Here is a 15,553-nt window from a genome sequence, read left to right on the forward strand (position 1 = left end):
ATAAAACAAAAGGAAGCGGAGAATCTGAAGAACTACCTAACACGCTTCAATAAGGAGAGACTCACCACTAATGATCAGGATAAAAAAAATCACCATAGCCGCACTACTGGGAGGAATTTGGCCTCGAAGCCCCTTCATGGCTGAACTGGCTAGATGAACTCCATCCACTCTAAGGGAGCTCATGGATCAAGCAGATGATTTTGTCAATGCAGAAGATACCCTACAAGCTTTGCTAGAACCACAAAAGCAAGAGACAAAAGCAGAAAATAGAAACCAAAACAATTCTAAAGACAAAGACAATAAACCAAACGGGCGGGTCCTTGATGATAGACGAGACTGATATACCAACCACCAAGATCATAGGCAGCGACTTGTGCATAACAACCACAATGTACAGGAAAATGGAAGAAACTCGAGAAGCGAAGAATTCACATCTGACAAAGGACAACACCATTGCACCTACCACCAAAAGCAACACCCATTGGACCGGAGATTACATCACCCTAAAGAGGCGGAATGAAGAGATGACTGGAAGTGGGGAGTTGGAAAGAATACTGGATGATTACATGAAGCCACAGAGGGAAGAAAATAGAGAAAGACGAGGCATAAGCCCCAAGCGCCAGAAACATGAGGAGTAGAGAAGAAATAAGTTCCACGACGCATGAGAGACCATGCATAGGCCCCCTTGGGCAAAATCTGCACTATAGCATGCGAATTTGTTGGCAGCGGTGCCACTGCATCTAGTAGAAAAGCCCATGCACAAAGAGCAAGATATCACGAGGTATACATGGCAGATCGGCCGCATAAGTACCCTAGAGCAAAAATGACCCTGAACATCTCATTCGGGAATGAGGATTTCCAAGGGGTTATGTACCCCCATGACGACGCCTTGGTTGTTACACTGCTGATAGCCAACTACACACCCAAATGAGTCTTGATCGACAATGGAAGCTCTACTGACATTCTCTTTTGGGACACGTTTGTTCAAATAGGGATCCCAACGAACAAGTTGTGACCATCTCCCTCCCCACTAAAAGGTTTCTTAGGAGAAGTTGTTCAACCCGTCGGCGCCATCACCCTTCCTGTAAAAGCAGGACAAGGCACCCACACAGTCACCAGCATGGCTAACTTTTTAGTGGTCAAGGCCCCGTCATCTTACAATACCATGTTGGGGCGCCCTACCCTCAATAACTTAAAGGTGGTCACCTCCACATACCACCTTAAAATGAAATTCCCAGTAGAAGCTGGAGTAAGCAAAGTCCAAGGGGAGTAGATATTGGCCCGATAGTGTTATGTTTAGAAACTGAAGACAGAGCATCATTAGTATGGTCAGTAGACGATTTAAAAGAACAGCTGCTACCAACACCTCAGCTGGAGGAAGGGCAAGACATGGAAACCAAGAATGAAGGTAGTCTGTCACAAGCCGAAGCCAACGAGCCCTTGCATGTATTGAAGCTGCATCCAGAATGCCCAACCGCCACCACAAAAAGTGGCTTTAAGCTCCCGCCAGAGTATCAAGAACCCTTGGAACAACTGTTGATCAAGCATAGAGATGTATTTGCCTAGAGCCACGAAGAAATGTTCAGGATAGATAATTCAATCATAGAGCACAACCTTTACATTAATACAGAAGCCAAGAAAGTATGGTAGAAGAGGAAATCAGGAGGCTCCTGGCGGCGGGCTTCATACGGGAGGCACACTATCCGGAATAGCTCTCCAACATAGTGCTAGTAAAAAAAGCCAATGGCAAATGGAGGATGTGAGTAGACTTCACCAACCTTAACAAAGGTTGCCCCAAGGATAGCTTTCCACTACCTCAAATTGACGTCATCGTGGATGCCACAGCAGGACACCAATTTTTGAGCTTTATGAATGCCTACTCAGGGTATAATCAAATCAGGATGAACAAGGCGAATGAGGAGAAGACGACATTCATAATGGACAAAGGACTCTACTGCTACCGAGTAATGCCTTTTGCGCAGAAGAATGCTAGAGCAACATATCAAAAGCTGGTCAACCGGATGTTCAAGCACCAAATCGGAAAGACTATGGAGGTATATGTAGACGATTTATTAGTGAAAAGTATGGACGTCGTACAACACCTAACGGATCTTAGGGAGTCCTTCGTGATATTGCGAAAGTTCAAAATGAAGTTGTACCCAGCCAAATGCACGTTTGGGGTAAATTGGGGCAAATTCCTGGGGTTCATAGTCTCACAAAGAGGAATAGGGGCCAACACTGAGAAGATAGAGGCAATCTTGAGAATGTTACCGCCTTGAACCATCAATGATACTCACTGCCTAGCAGGGAGAGTAGCACTCTAAACAGGTTTGTGTCCCGGTCCACGGATAAATGTCTCCTCTTTTTTCGTGTTCTAAAAAAGGTACACCCTTGGAACGACGAGTGTAACCAAGCTTTTCAAGAGCAAAAGAAATATTTAGCCAGCTCGCTCCTATTGAAGCAGCTAAATCAATGGGAAGCTTTGTACGTATACTTGGCAGTATCCCCCCAAGCCGTGTCAGCAGTCTTAGTAAAAGAAGAAGGGACAAAGGCGCCAGTATACTATACAAGTAGGGCCCTACGAGGTGCCAATGTAGATTGTTCTCGCTAGTAGTGGCCGCTAGAAGGCTACGACCGTACTTTTAGGCCCACCCAATAAAGGTCTTAAAAGAAAATCCTCTCGAAAGAGTTTTACAAAAATCGGACTCCTTCGGGCGTTTGGTCGCATGGTCCATTGAGCTCAGTGAGTTCAAAATCAACTACTCACCCAGAAACGCTGTCAAGGGCCAAGCACTCGTAGACTTTGTGGCAGAGTTCATTGGGTTCTTCGTTGAAACCACAGCCCCGCCGTTGGGGAAACCCTGGACAATCTACGTTGATGGCTCAGCATGCCGAGCAAGGGGCAGCATAGGGGTACATATCATCACGGAAGCAAGACAGGACCTTCATTTCATGGTGACACTTGCCTTCAAAGTCACCAATAACAAGGTAGAGTACGAAGCCTTGATAGCAGGATTAGCCACTGCCAAGGCGCTAGGCGCCAAGCAAGTAGAAGTTAAGGTTAACTCCTAAATAGTGGTTAACTAGGTCACAGGGGCCTATGACACTAATGGAGAAAAGCTTAAAAAATATCTCGAGCAGGTACTAGCACTACGAGACCAATTCGAACACTTCTCTATAATGCAAATTCCAAGGGCGGATAACTTTGTGGCGGACAAGTTAGCAAAGGCAGCTTCAACCAGGGACGAAGTGGAGTTGCCATGGGAAGTACAAAGGAGATTAATTGAAGTGCCAGCTGTCGGAATCTCGGTTGCACAGATAAGGCCCGGAATGCCAGAATGGGCTAGTGAAATATAAGAATATCTGGACACAGGAAAGCTCCCTGAGGGGAAGGAGGCAGCAAGGAATATTAAGAAGAAAGCGGCACGATTTGTCAAAATCGATGGTGTCTTGTACAAAAAGGGCTTTGCAACACCCTTGCTTAGGTGCATCTCACCAGAAGAAGCACAATATATACTTGCACAGATACACGAAGGCATCTGTGGCAACCATTCAAGTTGAAAAGTGTTACAATGTAAAGCCCTAAGGACAGGGTACTATTGGGCCAACACCCTTAGGGACGCCCAACAATTCGCCAGAAGATGTGCCCAGTGTCAGGTGTACACCCTAGTTACCCAGCTCTTGTGCCACCTTCTCGTGCTACTTTTCAGAGGAGGCCAAAGCAGCAGCCGCCTCCTTGAGCTTCCTCTCAACATCAGCTCGAGAGCACTCAGAGGAGTCCAGCGCCCCCTTAAGGTGCTAAAGCTCTGCCCAAGTGGTGGCCCTCTCCATCTCAACCGCATGCAGGGCAAAGCTGTCACTAGTTTGGAGGCTCTCAACATGAAAGAGTTTAGACTGAAGGTTGGACGACTCCTCGAGGAGAGAATCAAGATCAGCCTCCAAGGACTGGACTTGATCATCAGCCTGCTCCAGACAACATCGTATGTAATTTACCTCATCCTTAAGGCAGTTGTTCTCTTGCTTGGCAAAGAAGGAGAACTTTCATCTCTCGTGGACCTCATCCTCCAAATTGGTCCTTTCCTCCATGATCCAAGACGCTAGGGCTTCAACATTCTACACAAGCACAATAAAGTTAGGATCCAATACAAGCCAAAGAAAGCGCCTACAAACGAAAACAGACAAAAAGCAAAAGAAGCCTTACTAGAGCTAGCATTCTTCTCAGGCGCCATGTCATCTTTGTAACCGCCTCCTGAGGAGGCAAAGAGGTACGAGGACCAGCGTCCTCCCCCCAAGAGGCGTCACCCATTGAACTGGCCTCAGCATGTGCTGGACGCCCCAATGTGAGGACCAAGGATGCCGCGACCTCAGGCATGGGTGCGTGTAGGCCACCTTCAACTTGGGCGCCAAACGGCTCACTAGCGAACTCATCTTGGCGAAGGCCTACTCCGCCTTAGGCCCCAGCCTCCACGCCCACCTAATCATCGAGGACCCACCTCCCTTCGTGAGGAGTAATGTCCCCATCCCCTCCAAATGACGACGATGTCGGCGAAGGGATGGACACCCTATCTCCTATCTTGACCCGTGGGCAGAGTCTTGCCACCTGAATTAGTACAGGGTAGAGAATGCATAGAGGAGCCTAACCCCACACATGAATCCTCACCACCACCTTCAACTCCGGTCGTAGCGCCACAAACTGCAGGGACAAGAATATCAGGCGCCCTTTCCAAAACACACCCAAGGTGAAGGCGGCGTATATGTCGTTCAAATCACTCCCGCCACCAGATGCAGAATCCGCTACAGGAACTTAGGGGAATTCAAAAGGCCCCATCCGCAAAATCATTCCCCGAAGGGAGCGCAAGATTGTAGGCTAACAATAGGTCCTCAAGAGCCTGTTTCATCAAAGCACCCAGGTCATCAAGACCTAGGCTCACTAATGGGGAGGCTTTCTCAGGGACGCCACTAGCATGGCCTGACCAGGAATAGCAACACCCACGCCCGCCCTTACATCATTTTCTCAAGGGGCAGCAACGCTGCTAGGCGTCGCACCCACAGTGCGAGGACGTTTCATTTTTGGCTCCCCAGTCTGGGGAGTGCTCCTTTTCGTTGGAGGGGGAACCGATTTGAGCTTTTTTCCCATGATATGGGCGCGACTGGGCACTGACAAGAATCTGTCAATCCTGGAGTCAGAAAATGGGTCGTCCGACCACAGACCGTCGCGATCGTGGTCCTTCTCCCATTCGCAAACAAGGTTCACACAATTTTGTTGACTGTCTGCCAACTCCAACAACAAAAGTTTATCACTAGGGATGCGCCCCCAGTTGGCAGCAACAGGGTAATCCCTAATGAGCATTTCATCGACGGGATACTCCCAACCATCGCCAGAGATCAAGAAAAACTTATTGGTCTACTGTTTGGCATTAGAGTAACGCCCTTCAAAGGCCACCAGGTGTTGTCCACTCACACGGAAACTACAAATGTTCCCTGGCAGGGACACGACCCCATAGAAAGACAGGAACTCCTTTGCCGTAAGATCAGGGTATCTCTCCCCAAAAAGCTCCAGAACATGGCGGAAGACGACGCAGACGCACATCAACACACACCATGCTTTACTGTGAAGCTGGGTAGGAGCAAGATTCAAAAAGAAGAGAACATCGCGCACTGGGCGGATGAAAGGAAGAAGAAGCCCGTTCGTAAGGAAGCAAAACCTCTTCGTCGTTGCACCCCCTTTTCGGGACATTCATGTCCACCAACTCAAGAATGCAGAAGGATTCCCTCAGTTTGACGAGGTCTTCCACACCCAGAACCGAGCGCCAAGTATACCCATCAAAGGAAGTGGGCTGACATGCGAGAGAAGATTCGGGCTTCTATTTGGTCATCTTCTTGGCAGGACTGTGACTAGCCATTACGTAATTCTTGAAGAAAGGAGATGCAAGGAAAACAGAGAGGAGTGCGAAGGGGTCTGAAGAAAAGAGCAAAGCAAAATACAGAAGAAGATGAGGAAGACGAGAGAGCAAAGGAGAGTAATGAAATGGGTGACGAGAGGTGAAACAACGCGTAAAGCACACCCAAGAAAGGTAATCATGAGGATCCTTGGGAATCCGAAAGGTTTTGCTACGCCGGTAGTTACAGTTCTTTTTGAAAACCCATTAAATGAGCGGGAACAGTTATGGCTGACGTAAGTCATGTCTTTCCTAAAAAAGAAAGGGTGGAAGCTGGTGCACGCCATTTACCAAAGGTTATTGTCAAAAGAAGAAAATGAGTGAATTGATACGAACAAACTAGCGAGGTGAGTAACCAGCAAAAGAAAGAAAGACCAAACCATAGTTGTTTAATTTCCCATGCGTCAGCACAAAGGAAATTAGTGAGGTAACTGGAGGGGACATTTAAACCCCTGGGCTAAGAGCCCATATAAGGCCAAGCCCATTTGCAAGTCCAGGAAGACTTGTGAATGGCTTAAGGCTAAGAGACCTACAGGTAAAAGACTCGTAACCATAATTACAGGCGAGATAACCCCGAAGAACTGGGGATGAGGCCCAAGACTGAGTACGAATATCTTGCGTGAGATAACTCCTAGTAAATATGAGATATCATCTCCATTTAAATAAGGGATCACAAAGGATAAGTACGTAGGATTGGTGACTAGAGTTAATCGTCATCACGCCACACCCTTCTATAAATAACGTAATTTAAGTTAAGTATTTATTACGTTTTGGGAAAGAAGAGAAAACAAATTGAAGAAAAATATTATAAAGTTAAAATATTGTTATAATATAATTTTTTAATATAATTTTTATTTTAGAATTTGAAAAAGTTGAGTTGTTTTTTGTTTTTTATTTTTTGCTTGAATGTTTGAGAAAATTTTAATTATTAGCTTGAAAATATTGTAATGATTAGTTTGAAATTATTTATGTTTAAATGATGTTTAGGAAGGAAATGAGATGGAATGGGATAATATGATATGAGATGGAAATTATTTTCAAAAGAATTTCTAAACTCCCAAATAAAATTCAAAAAATTATATGTAAACTATTTTTTAACTTTATATTATTTTTATTTAATTTTTTTTCAAAATTTAATATAATATGTTAACTCAAATTATTTTACTATTATTTAAAAATATATTGCGAATATTCTAACTATCTAACCTTCAAATGGCCAATGTTGGGGCGGAACTAATAAACAATTCTTCTAGGTACAAGCAATCTTGTGTACCGATTGTGCACCGATTGCTGACATGGCTTATTATATTAAAAAAACATATCAAATCCCCTTCGTCATCCCCAAAATATGTCCCTTGCGCTTCTCGTTCTTGTTTTCTCAACCCCTGAAAAGCTCCCCCACCACATCCGCAGTACCACCTCCTCCTGAAGCTTCTCCTCCGTCACCATTGCCGCATTAGTTGTTGTGTCTACTACTGCATCCGCCACTGCCATAGTTGCGGCATCCAAAGACCCAAAACACCCGTTTCTCCAACATGAGCTGAATTCCCTTCTCTTCTCCATAGTTGTGCCATTCTCGATTATGTCTTTGTGCAGAGGTTTATGCTAATGAAAATGGCCTAAAAGAATCCTTGGGTGCGAAATATGAGAAATTATCCTCCTATGAGTTCTAGGAAAACAAGGAGTTTAATGAAGATCTTATTGATAACGATATAGACATGACAGTTAGACTTCAAATAGTCTATAGCAAATTGAGCATCCGCTCTGTACGTAGTGTTTTTGAACATTTAGTAGGGAGCAGACTCCAAAGGTTTGGTGGATCGGATAATAAAGAATTGCTTTAAAGGTGAATCATTCTATGACTTAATAGTTTCTTTCCATACCAATGGTAAATATCTGTTGGATGTTATATTTCAAGAATGAATGACTGGAAATCGTTAAGAACTTTCTTAATTGGAGGCCATTTTATGAAGGGATATCACATCTCTCTCTCATTTTCTACATTTCGTGTTGTATTCATAATTGTCGGGTGCTCTAATTTCACCATAAAAAGTGTTTTCAAATTTTTCCCAAAAATCAAATCCCCTTCGTCAAAACCAGATCCCCTTCTAAAACGATACTCATTTTCTAAAACGATACTCATCGATCTACATATACTTTACGAGTATATGTAGTATTACTCATTTTCTAAAACGATAGAAAAGTTAAATATAGGAAATTCAAATAATGAGAAATTACTTAGATGAAGTTTTTTTTTCCTCTATTTAAATAGTAATCATAAATGGAACAATTTTTTTTTCCCAATTTTAATGTAAAAAAATCAATGAGTTTATTGTGATAATAAAGACAATGAAGAAAATGTTTTTTAGCATGTAAAGGGTTGAGATTGGTCAACAAAGTAAAATGAAAAGTAAAATAAATGACGATGTGGCTCAATAAAACATAAAAATAATGATGCTTCATGAATGATATACGCAATCGATACTAAGTACTTCATTACAAAAGATTCATATTTGACCTGATGCCTCTTTATTTTTCATTTGATCTGAAGTGTTTGTAGGCTAATAACCCATAACAATATGTCGGTGGATGTCTGATGCTTGTTTTGTTATGTTTAAAAAAAGAAAAAAGTTGTCATAAAAGGTGCAAAAGAGGTGCCTTGTACGCTTCATGAGTTAAAAATTAAAGGAAAAAAGAAAGGGGCCAATGTGAACAAGAGCAATATGATGAATCTGAACTTTCTTTCACATAGTGAATCAGTTGGGTTTGTGGACTTCACCCTTTTCACTAAACTCCAAAGGAAAATGCGTGCTAAACGTGAGAATTTATTTATATTATTAGGTAGTTGTGTAATAGTTGAATGTGTTAAAAATAAATAAAATAGAAAAAAGATTAAAAAAATAAAAAAACTAAATCAATGAACATGGAATCCAAACCAACCATGAGACATAAAATGGAATTTTCCAAGGGTTGGTCTTATCTGTGCTTTAGGATTAAGACATGAAACAGACAACAGCTAGCAGTACTATTATTCTGCTTCGTGCCAAAGAAATCCAGTAAGATAGATTTCATTTCACTTGTCTTTAAATGTGGAAAGTATACATTGAAATGGAGATCAAGAAAAATACAATCTTCCTGTATACTCATCACTTTGACGTATGTGGACGTTAGGTGCTTAGTGTTATTTGTACAATTTACTACTTCTGTGCACCAAAGCCCAAAATCACAAACATTATTCTTGATCATCTGCATCAACCAAACTTAAGACGAACCAAAACTCCAAATCCAAACCCCACCAGCTAGCTGCATGCCCATGTTCTCTGCTAATTAATATGTGAGCAATGCTTTACCATCGCCATTAAACAGACGGAACATCAACAATGAAATGTGCTTTACTGAGTAGATGATAAAATATTCTACAAGTTTCTGGACTATAAAAGATAGGTTAGAAATACTCAAGAACTTGAGTTACAAGATCTATACAGATATAGGATCAGAAAAGTTTGCTCGACAGGCAATAATTATCAAGAACCAGAAGCAATAGTACCTTATAAGTTTGAAAGATGATTTTAATTGAAATGGAGATCAGGATCATGTTCCGATCAACCAAGATGGATGAGTAAAACCATGACATTTGGAGTGGGTGGCCGGTGTGTTTGATAACTTTCTCTATATGCATGCAAAACCACATCTTTTAGAGATTGATTTTGCATATAAAAATAAATAAATAAATAACTCTCACATTTGATTTTGCATAATCCAATGCTAGTGCATCTGCATATGCAACTACATATTTGCATAATATGCATTAGATTATGCATATCCAAAAATTTAATTTGTATAGCTATGAACAATATTTCTACAAATTTAAAAATACACTTTTCACTCTCCAAAACTTATTTTATTATTTTAGTTATCTCTCCTCCCCCCCTCTCTCTCTCTCTACCAGGGGTGGAATTTTAGGAAAAAAAATTTAGTACTAGTGTTAATTACAAAATATAAAAAAATAGGAAAAAAATAAATAATAATATTTTATTATTATTTGGCTAAAAAATATATAATCCGATAGATTTTCTTGATATGTAAAATCAATCTTTAAAAGATGAGATTTTGCATATACATATAGAGAAATCAATGCTAGTCATCAATGAGAGTTCTAGATGGAGACGTTGCTAGAGATCAGGGGCTTATGATCAGACAGTTCGTCAAAAGGTACTCCAATTGTTCATTATGTTAACCCCAAGTAGGTCTGCGTATTTAATTGCATGAATGTGGCTTCTCTTGATAGATTCCCCACTATAATGTGAACAGGTGCGCACACAGCTAATCATATATATATAAAAGAACAGGTGGAAATTAAAGAAATTTATATTTCTTGTAGAATATATATGTAAACGGCCACCTTATCATAATTAATTTACTTTATTTGTTTGAAATCACGTGGAAAGTACTATTTACAGGAAAAGAAAATGCCATGGAGCCACTCTTTCTGGATTTATAAAATCATCCTAATGTTTCCACTCCAATCTCCGACGATCATTTATGCAGAAAAGGAAGAAGAAACTTTTCTGTTTTCATACGTACATGGCCCCTGGCCATTGAGAAACTTTTCTATTTTTCCTCTCTAGTAATCATAAATGGAAGAAATTTTTTGAAAGTCAAACTTATTTTTTCAATTTTATGTAAAAAAATCAATGAGTCTATTGAGATAATAAAGACAACAGAAATGCTGCTGAATAGAGGCACCTATAGTGTGGTCTTATCAGAGACCAATAGAGAGGTGACAAGTAAGCATTCCTCAATTGTTAATGTGGGGACTCATACAGGGTATCTTAGAACAAAAACACTGCCCGATCAACTCTCTCTCGCTCCCCCTAAATCGATTTCCTCTCTCATTCGGTAATTCCTCCCGAACGACTCTCCCTCTCTTTCCTTCAATCGACTCTCCCTCTCTCTACTTCGATTGCGCGGCTCTCTCTCTCTCTCTCTTCTTCCCTCTCTCTCTCTCCTCTCCTTCGCTCTCCTTCAATCTCTCACGAGAAATTCCTCCCGAAATCAATCAGTTGGCTCTCTCTCTCTCTCTCTCTTCTTCCCTCTCTCTCTCGACTGTCCCTCACTCTCCTTCGATCTCTCAAAGGAAATTCCTCCTGAAATCAATCGGTCAACTCTCTCTATCTCCCCATCCCTCTCGCTCCTTCAAGTCAGTCTCCTTCGATCTCCCTCACAAAAACACTCCCAACAGTCGGGCACCTCATGTAACGCCCGTCCTTGTGCTGGGACTTTTTATAAAATAATTTTAGAAAAGACGACGGGAATTACAGTTCTATGTAAAACTTTTTGCTTCCATACCCAGGGTACAAGACTCTACGTTACAAAATAAAATGTGTTTTGAGAATAAAAGAGGTTTAGAACAGAAAACATCAATTTTAACGATAAAAAGACATCTCATACATTTAAACACTCATGCCTAGACTTTCGTGCTCTTCCCTATGAGGCCGCGTCCATCTTGACGCGTACTGCTCATCCAGTCCCTATGGGGGAGGGGCATACATAAAAACTAAAATGAGTCGATAACTCGTAAGCATTACTTCATACAATTAAAATATAACAACATAGGCTTTTTTTCATGCATTCATTATACCATACATACTATACATACATGCATGCGTGCATTCGTTTCAAAATGTCCATGGAAGGGGTTTTTCTTTAAGAAGGGTTTTCTTTTCGTAAAACGTATCTCCCGTCAGTGCCTTCATTTCTTAAAAAATTCATGCTTTCATACATTTTTTTTATCACTTTCATTGGTCGATACACACTGTTACGTCCCGTGTGTTGGGGTTAGCGGTTTTCTTTTAGACCCGGATTACGCCCTTGGCCACGAGTTTGGAATCCCTTTCATGGGGGGCAGCACTGGGTGCACTTCCAGTACTACTTACCCAGCATTGCAATCTGCCCATTTATTGGTACCCTTTGCATTCATTCATGTGATCGTTATGTATTTTCTTACAGTAAACATTCATTTCATTTCAGTCCTTTTTTTCAGTTCAGTCCTTTCCTTTTCAGTGCTTTTCATTTAACAGTTCATTCATGGAAAAACGTCATTTAAGAGCATGGACTTAAACATCATCTTTCATGGCATCATTTAAAGCATCAATTCATAGCATCCTTAAAACATCAGTTCATATGGACCTTTTAAAACATTTTCTTCGCGTCAATTAAAGCATCAACTTAAAGCTCGAGGCACAGGCCTAGTGTTCTTTTCTTAGAAAATATATACAATAGATATAGCGTATAGTCATCCATTCACATGCGTACAATTAATACTTTTGGTTGCATAAAAAGGGGCTGCCAAGGAAGGACCGTACATACGTATACCTTTGAACACTTAGTATGCTTTCGTAAAACATCTTTCGTGTCATTTCGTAAGGTATCGTAAAGGAAAAGCGTTTCATTTTCTTTTTCGTATATTTTAGAAAACTCTAGAAGAGTATGAACATAATACTTACCTGGACTCCATGCTACTTTCATATCATGCAGTCCATTCATGTGCGTGTCAGATGGCAACCTACATGCATACACATGACCTTGACGTCATTTTCTTTTCTTTTTTTTTTTTTGAAACTGAAATTTTGTATTCATTACTATAATCAAGCAAAATCACTCATTACAAGTTCTCTCTTTCTCAATGATAATCCTAATACAATTTGGTATTTCCTCTATCCAAACTAAATCTGTATCCTGATGTAAAGCGTCCTTTGCTAAAGTATGTGCTACTTCATTTGCATTTCTGTACATGAACTCGACACTCCAACCTTTCTACAAGTCCAGTAAACTCTTAGCAGCTTCAACAATGCTCCCATATACCGACCTATCTTCTTCCTGGCTATTCACTGCCTTGACTATCAGTTGAGCATCTCCTTCAGAGATCACTCTCTCCATCTTCAAATCCTTACATATTTCCATTGCCTTCCACAAAGCATGAACTTCAGCAACCGCTGGGTTATCAACATTGCTCTGTTGGCCTTCAACTGCAACCAACGGTTCCCCTTCTTCATCTCTAAATATAACTCCTATCCCTGCCTTCCTTCCTTTTAGATCGATTGCTGCATCCCAATTGACCTTAACATAGTTCTCTTTTGGTCTCTTCCATGCTTGATTCCTTCTCTCTAAATTGTTGCCTTGACTGTTAACTAGCAGCTTCTGTTGCGCCATTTTAAACTCATGAAGTTCTTCCTTTGCTGTTCTTAAACGATAAATAGAACTATACTTTACTTCAAATACTCTCCTTCTATCACGTGCTCTTATGTACCCTTTACTATGCTAAAACCTTCGAGATTTACTTACGGTCATACATCCTTCAAACTCAAGGTCTTGCCTCGAGTGTTCATCCACTAAAGTGAACCCATAATTCACCATAAGATTAAGACACTAGGACTTTCGTCTTACTCTTCCTGTTGACCACATTCTAACTCATGATTCCGACCGACGGAGTCACGCATCCCAATCCTAGACACTACACTCGTTACTGCCTTCATGCACCTTAGCTCACACTAAATGCTCATTCTCATCCATACACGCCACACGGCTTTAAGCCAACCCTGGGCTTAAGCATCGTGTAACCATGCTTAGGACAGATTACCCATTACACATGGTGAATCCGCCTGGCACATGTGTCTCACCAGATAACACATGTACCTAACCCTTTTATCACCTAAGACCAACATATAACATGTTGATCACATGCTCATAGGGACAAGAGCCATACTCCGATACCAACCTTCTCTTAACCCGGCTAGCATGACTCTTCATGCTACTCATCATTTTTTACAGTTCATCCCAACACTTAACACGATAAGACTCCGTTCACCACTACACCTTACGTCACGTCATATAGCTCGAGACTACTCCCAAGCTACACCGTGACCGTGTCACGTCACCTGACATTCGGTTACGTCATCTCTACGCCAACTCCTAACTCATCACGAGTACAGTCCCTCACGTACTCCTGTCACATCGTGACATCTCATTACGTTCCTGTTACACCATTCTTACACTAACTCCTCACCCATCACAAGCACGACTACCAGTAACCATGTCACTTCGTGACATTCCCCAGTCATGCTTCTGTTGCGCACTCTTACACTTGTTCTGCCACTTTACACATACTCCCAGACATAAGTCAATCACGGTGACACTTGTCACCTTAGACTACAGGCCATATCACAGCTACTTCAGGACACTGTTCCACAGTTCCCGACACTACACTATGCTCTACGCCCATCAACTACACAACCATCCTTATCTCTGCGATACGCCACAAGCTGTATCGCTGCACCTCATGGAGTACACCCTACAAATACGCTATGCCACATCACCATTATGGCGTACACGCCATATGGTGCATCACTCCATCGCATGGAATACACACCACGTATACTCCCTTCACACACTCTACGCCACACAGAGTACACTCAGCGTGTACTCTTCCCAATCCATATTACACCACATCACCATTACAACACATACTCCACAACCACACTTCACAGCACAGTCTACAACACTTCACAGCACACTACACAGATACGCCCAACACTTTACATACACAGCACATCACATGTCCATACTACACAGTGAACTCCACAATACTAACAACACAGTCCACAACCTAACCAATCAACTAATAACATAAATAACGAGGGATAGAGAGTTATACCATCGACGGGCTAACGCGTACGTTGCTCGCTGACCGTCACAGTCAATAATGTCAGAAGGGTCGTACATGGCGACTAACCCACGTACAGTAGCTGTCCACCATGTATGGTGGCTGTCCACCACATAAGTAGTAGCGGTTTGGGCTTGGGACTAGGCTAGGGAAGGCCAAGGGAGGCTGAAGGTGGTCTCATGGCAGCTAGGGTGGCGGAGCACTACAGAGCCGTGGGTTTCCAAGTGGAAACTCGTGTGTCTCAAAGCATGGGAAATGGATAGGGGCTTGGCTGGTCGTGGTTGGCCATGGAGGGGCTTAGGGGGTTTGCTGGTGGAGCTATGGTGGCAAGGTGGAGGCGGCACGGCGGCGAATCAAAGCCAACGGGTGGAGGGAGAGTCTGTGAGGGAGGGGGCTTGCGTGAAGGGTAGATCGGGGCTATTGGTGGTTGGGGTAGGCCGATGGTGGCCAGAGGAAGCTCTGGTGGCAGTGCAGCGGCCTGGGTAGCTGCGCACGGTGGCACAAGGGTGATAAACTCGTGCATGTGAGGGAGAGAGCTCGTGCGTGTGAAGGAGGCTACCGACTTCGGGTCAGAGGGAGGAGGAAGGGGGAGGTCAGGAGAAGCCCATGGTGGTGCTTGGTGGCCATGGGTGGCCGCATACGACGGCGCAAGGAGGAGATAATGGGTGAAACCCATTTCGGTCACTCATGTTGAGAAGAGAGAGAGGGTTGCACGTGGGGGCGGTTTGAGGTAGTTGGATGGCTCATCGGCATGAGGGGACGCCAATGGTGGTGGAGGTGAGACCGGGCGGCGCAAGACAGTGCCGGGTTGGGCAAAGGAAGAATCGGCTAGGGAGAGGGGGCTACAGCGTGCGACGTGAGGGAGAGAGAGGAGAGAAAGAGAGAAGGGAAA

The sequence above is a fragment of the Juglans regia genome, chromosome 1, assembly GCF_001411555.2.
Source record: "Juglans regia cultivar Chandler chromosome 1, Walnut 2.0, whole genome shotgun sequence".
Lineage (NCBI taxonomy): Eukaryota > Viridiplantae > Streptophyta > Magnoliopsida > Fagales > Juglandaceae > Juglans > Juglans regia.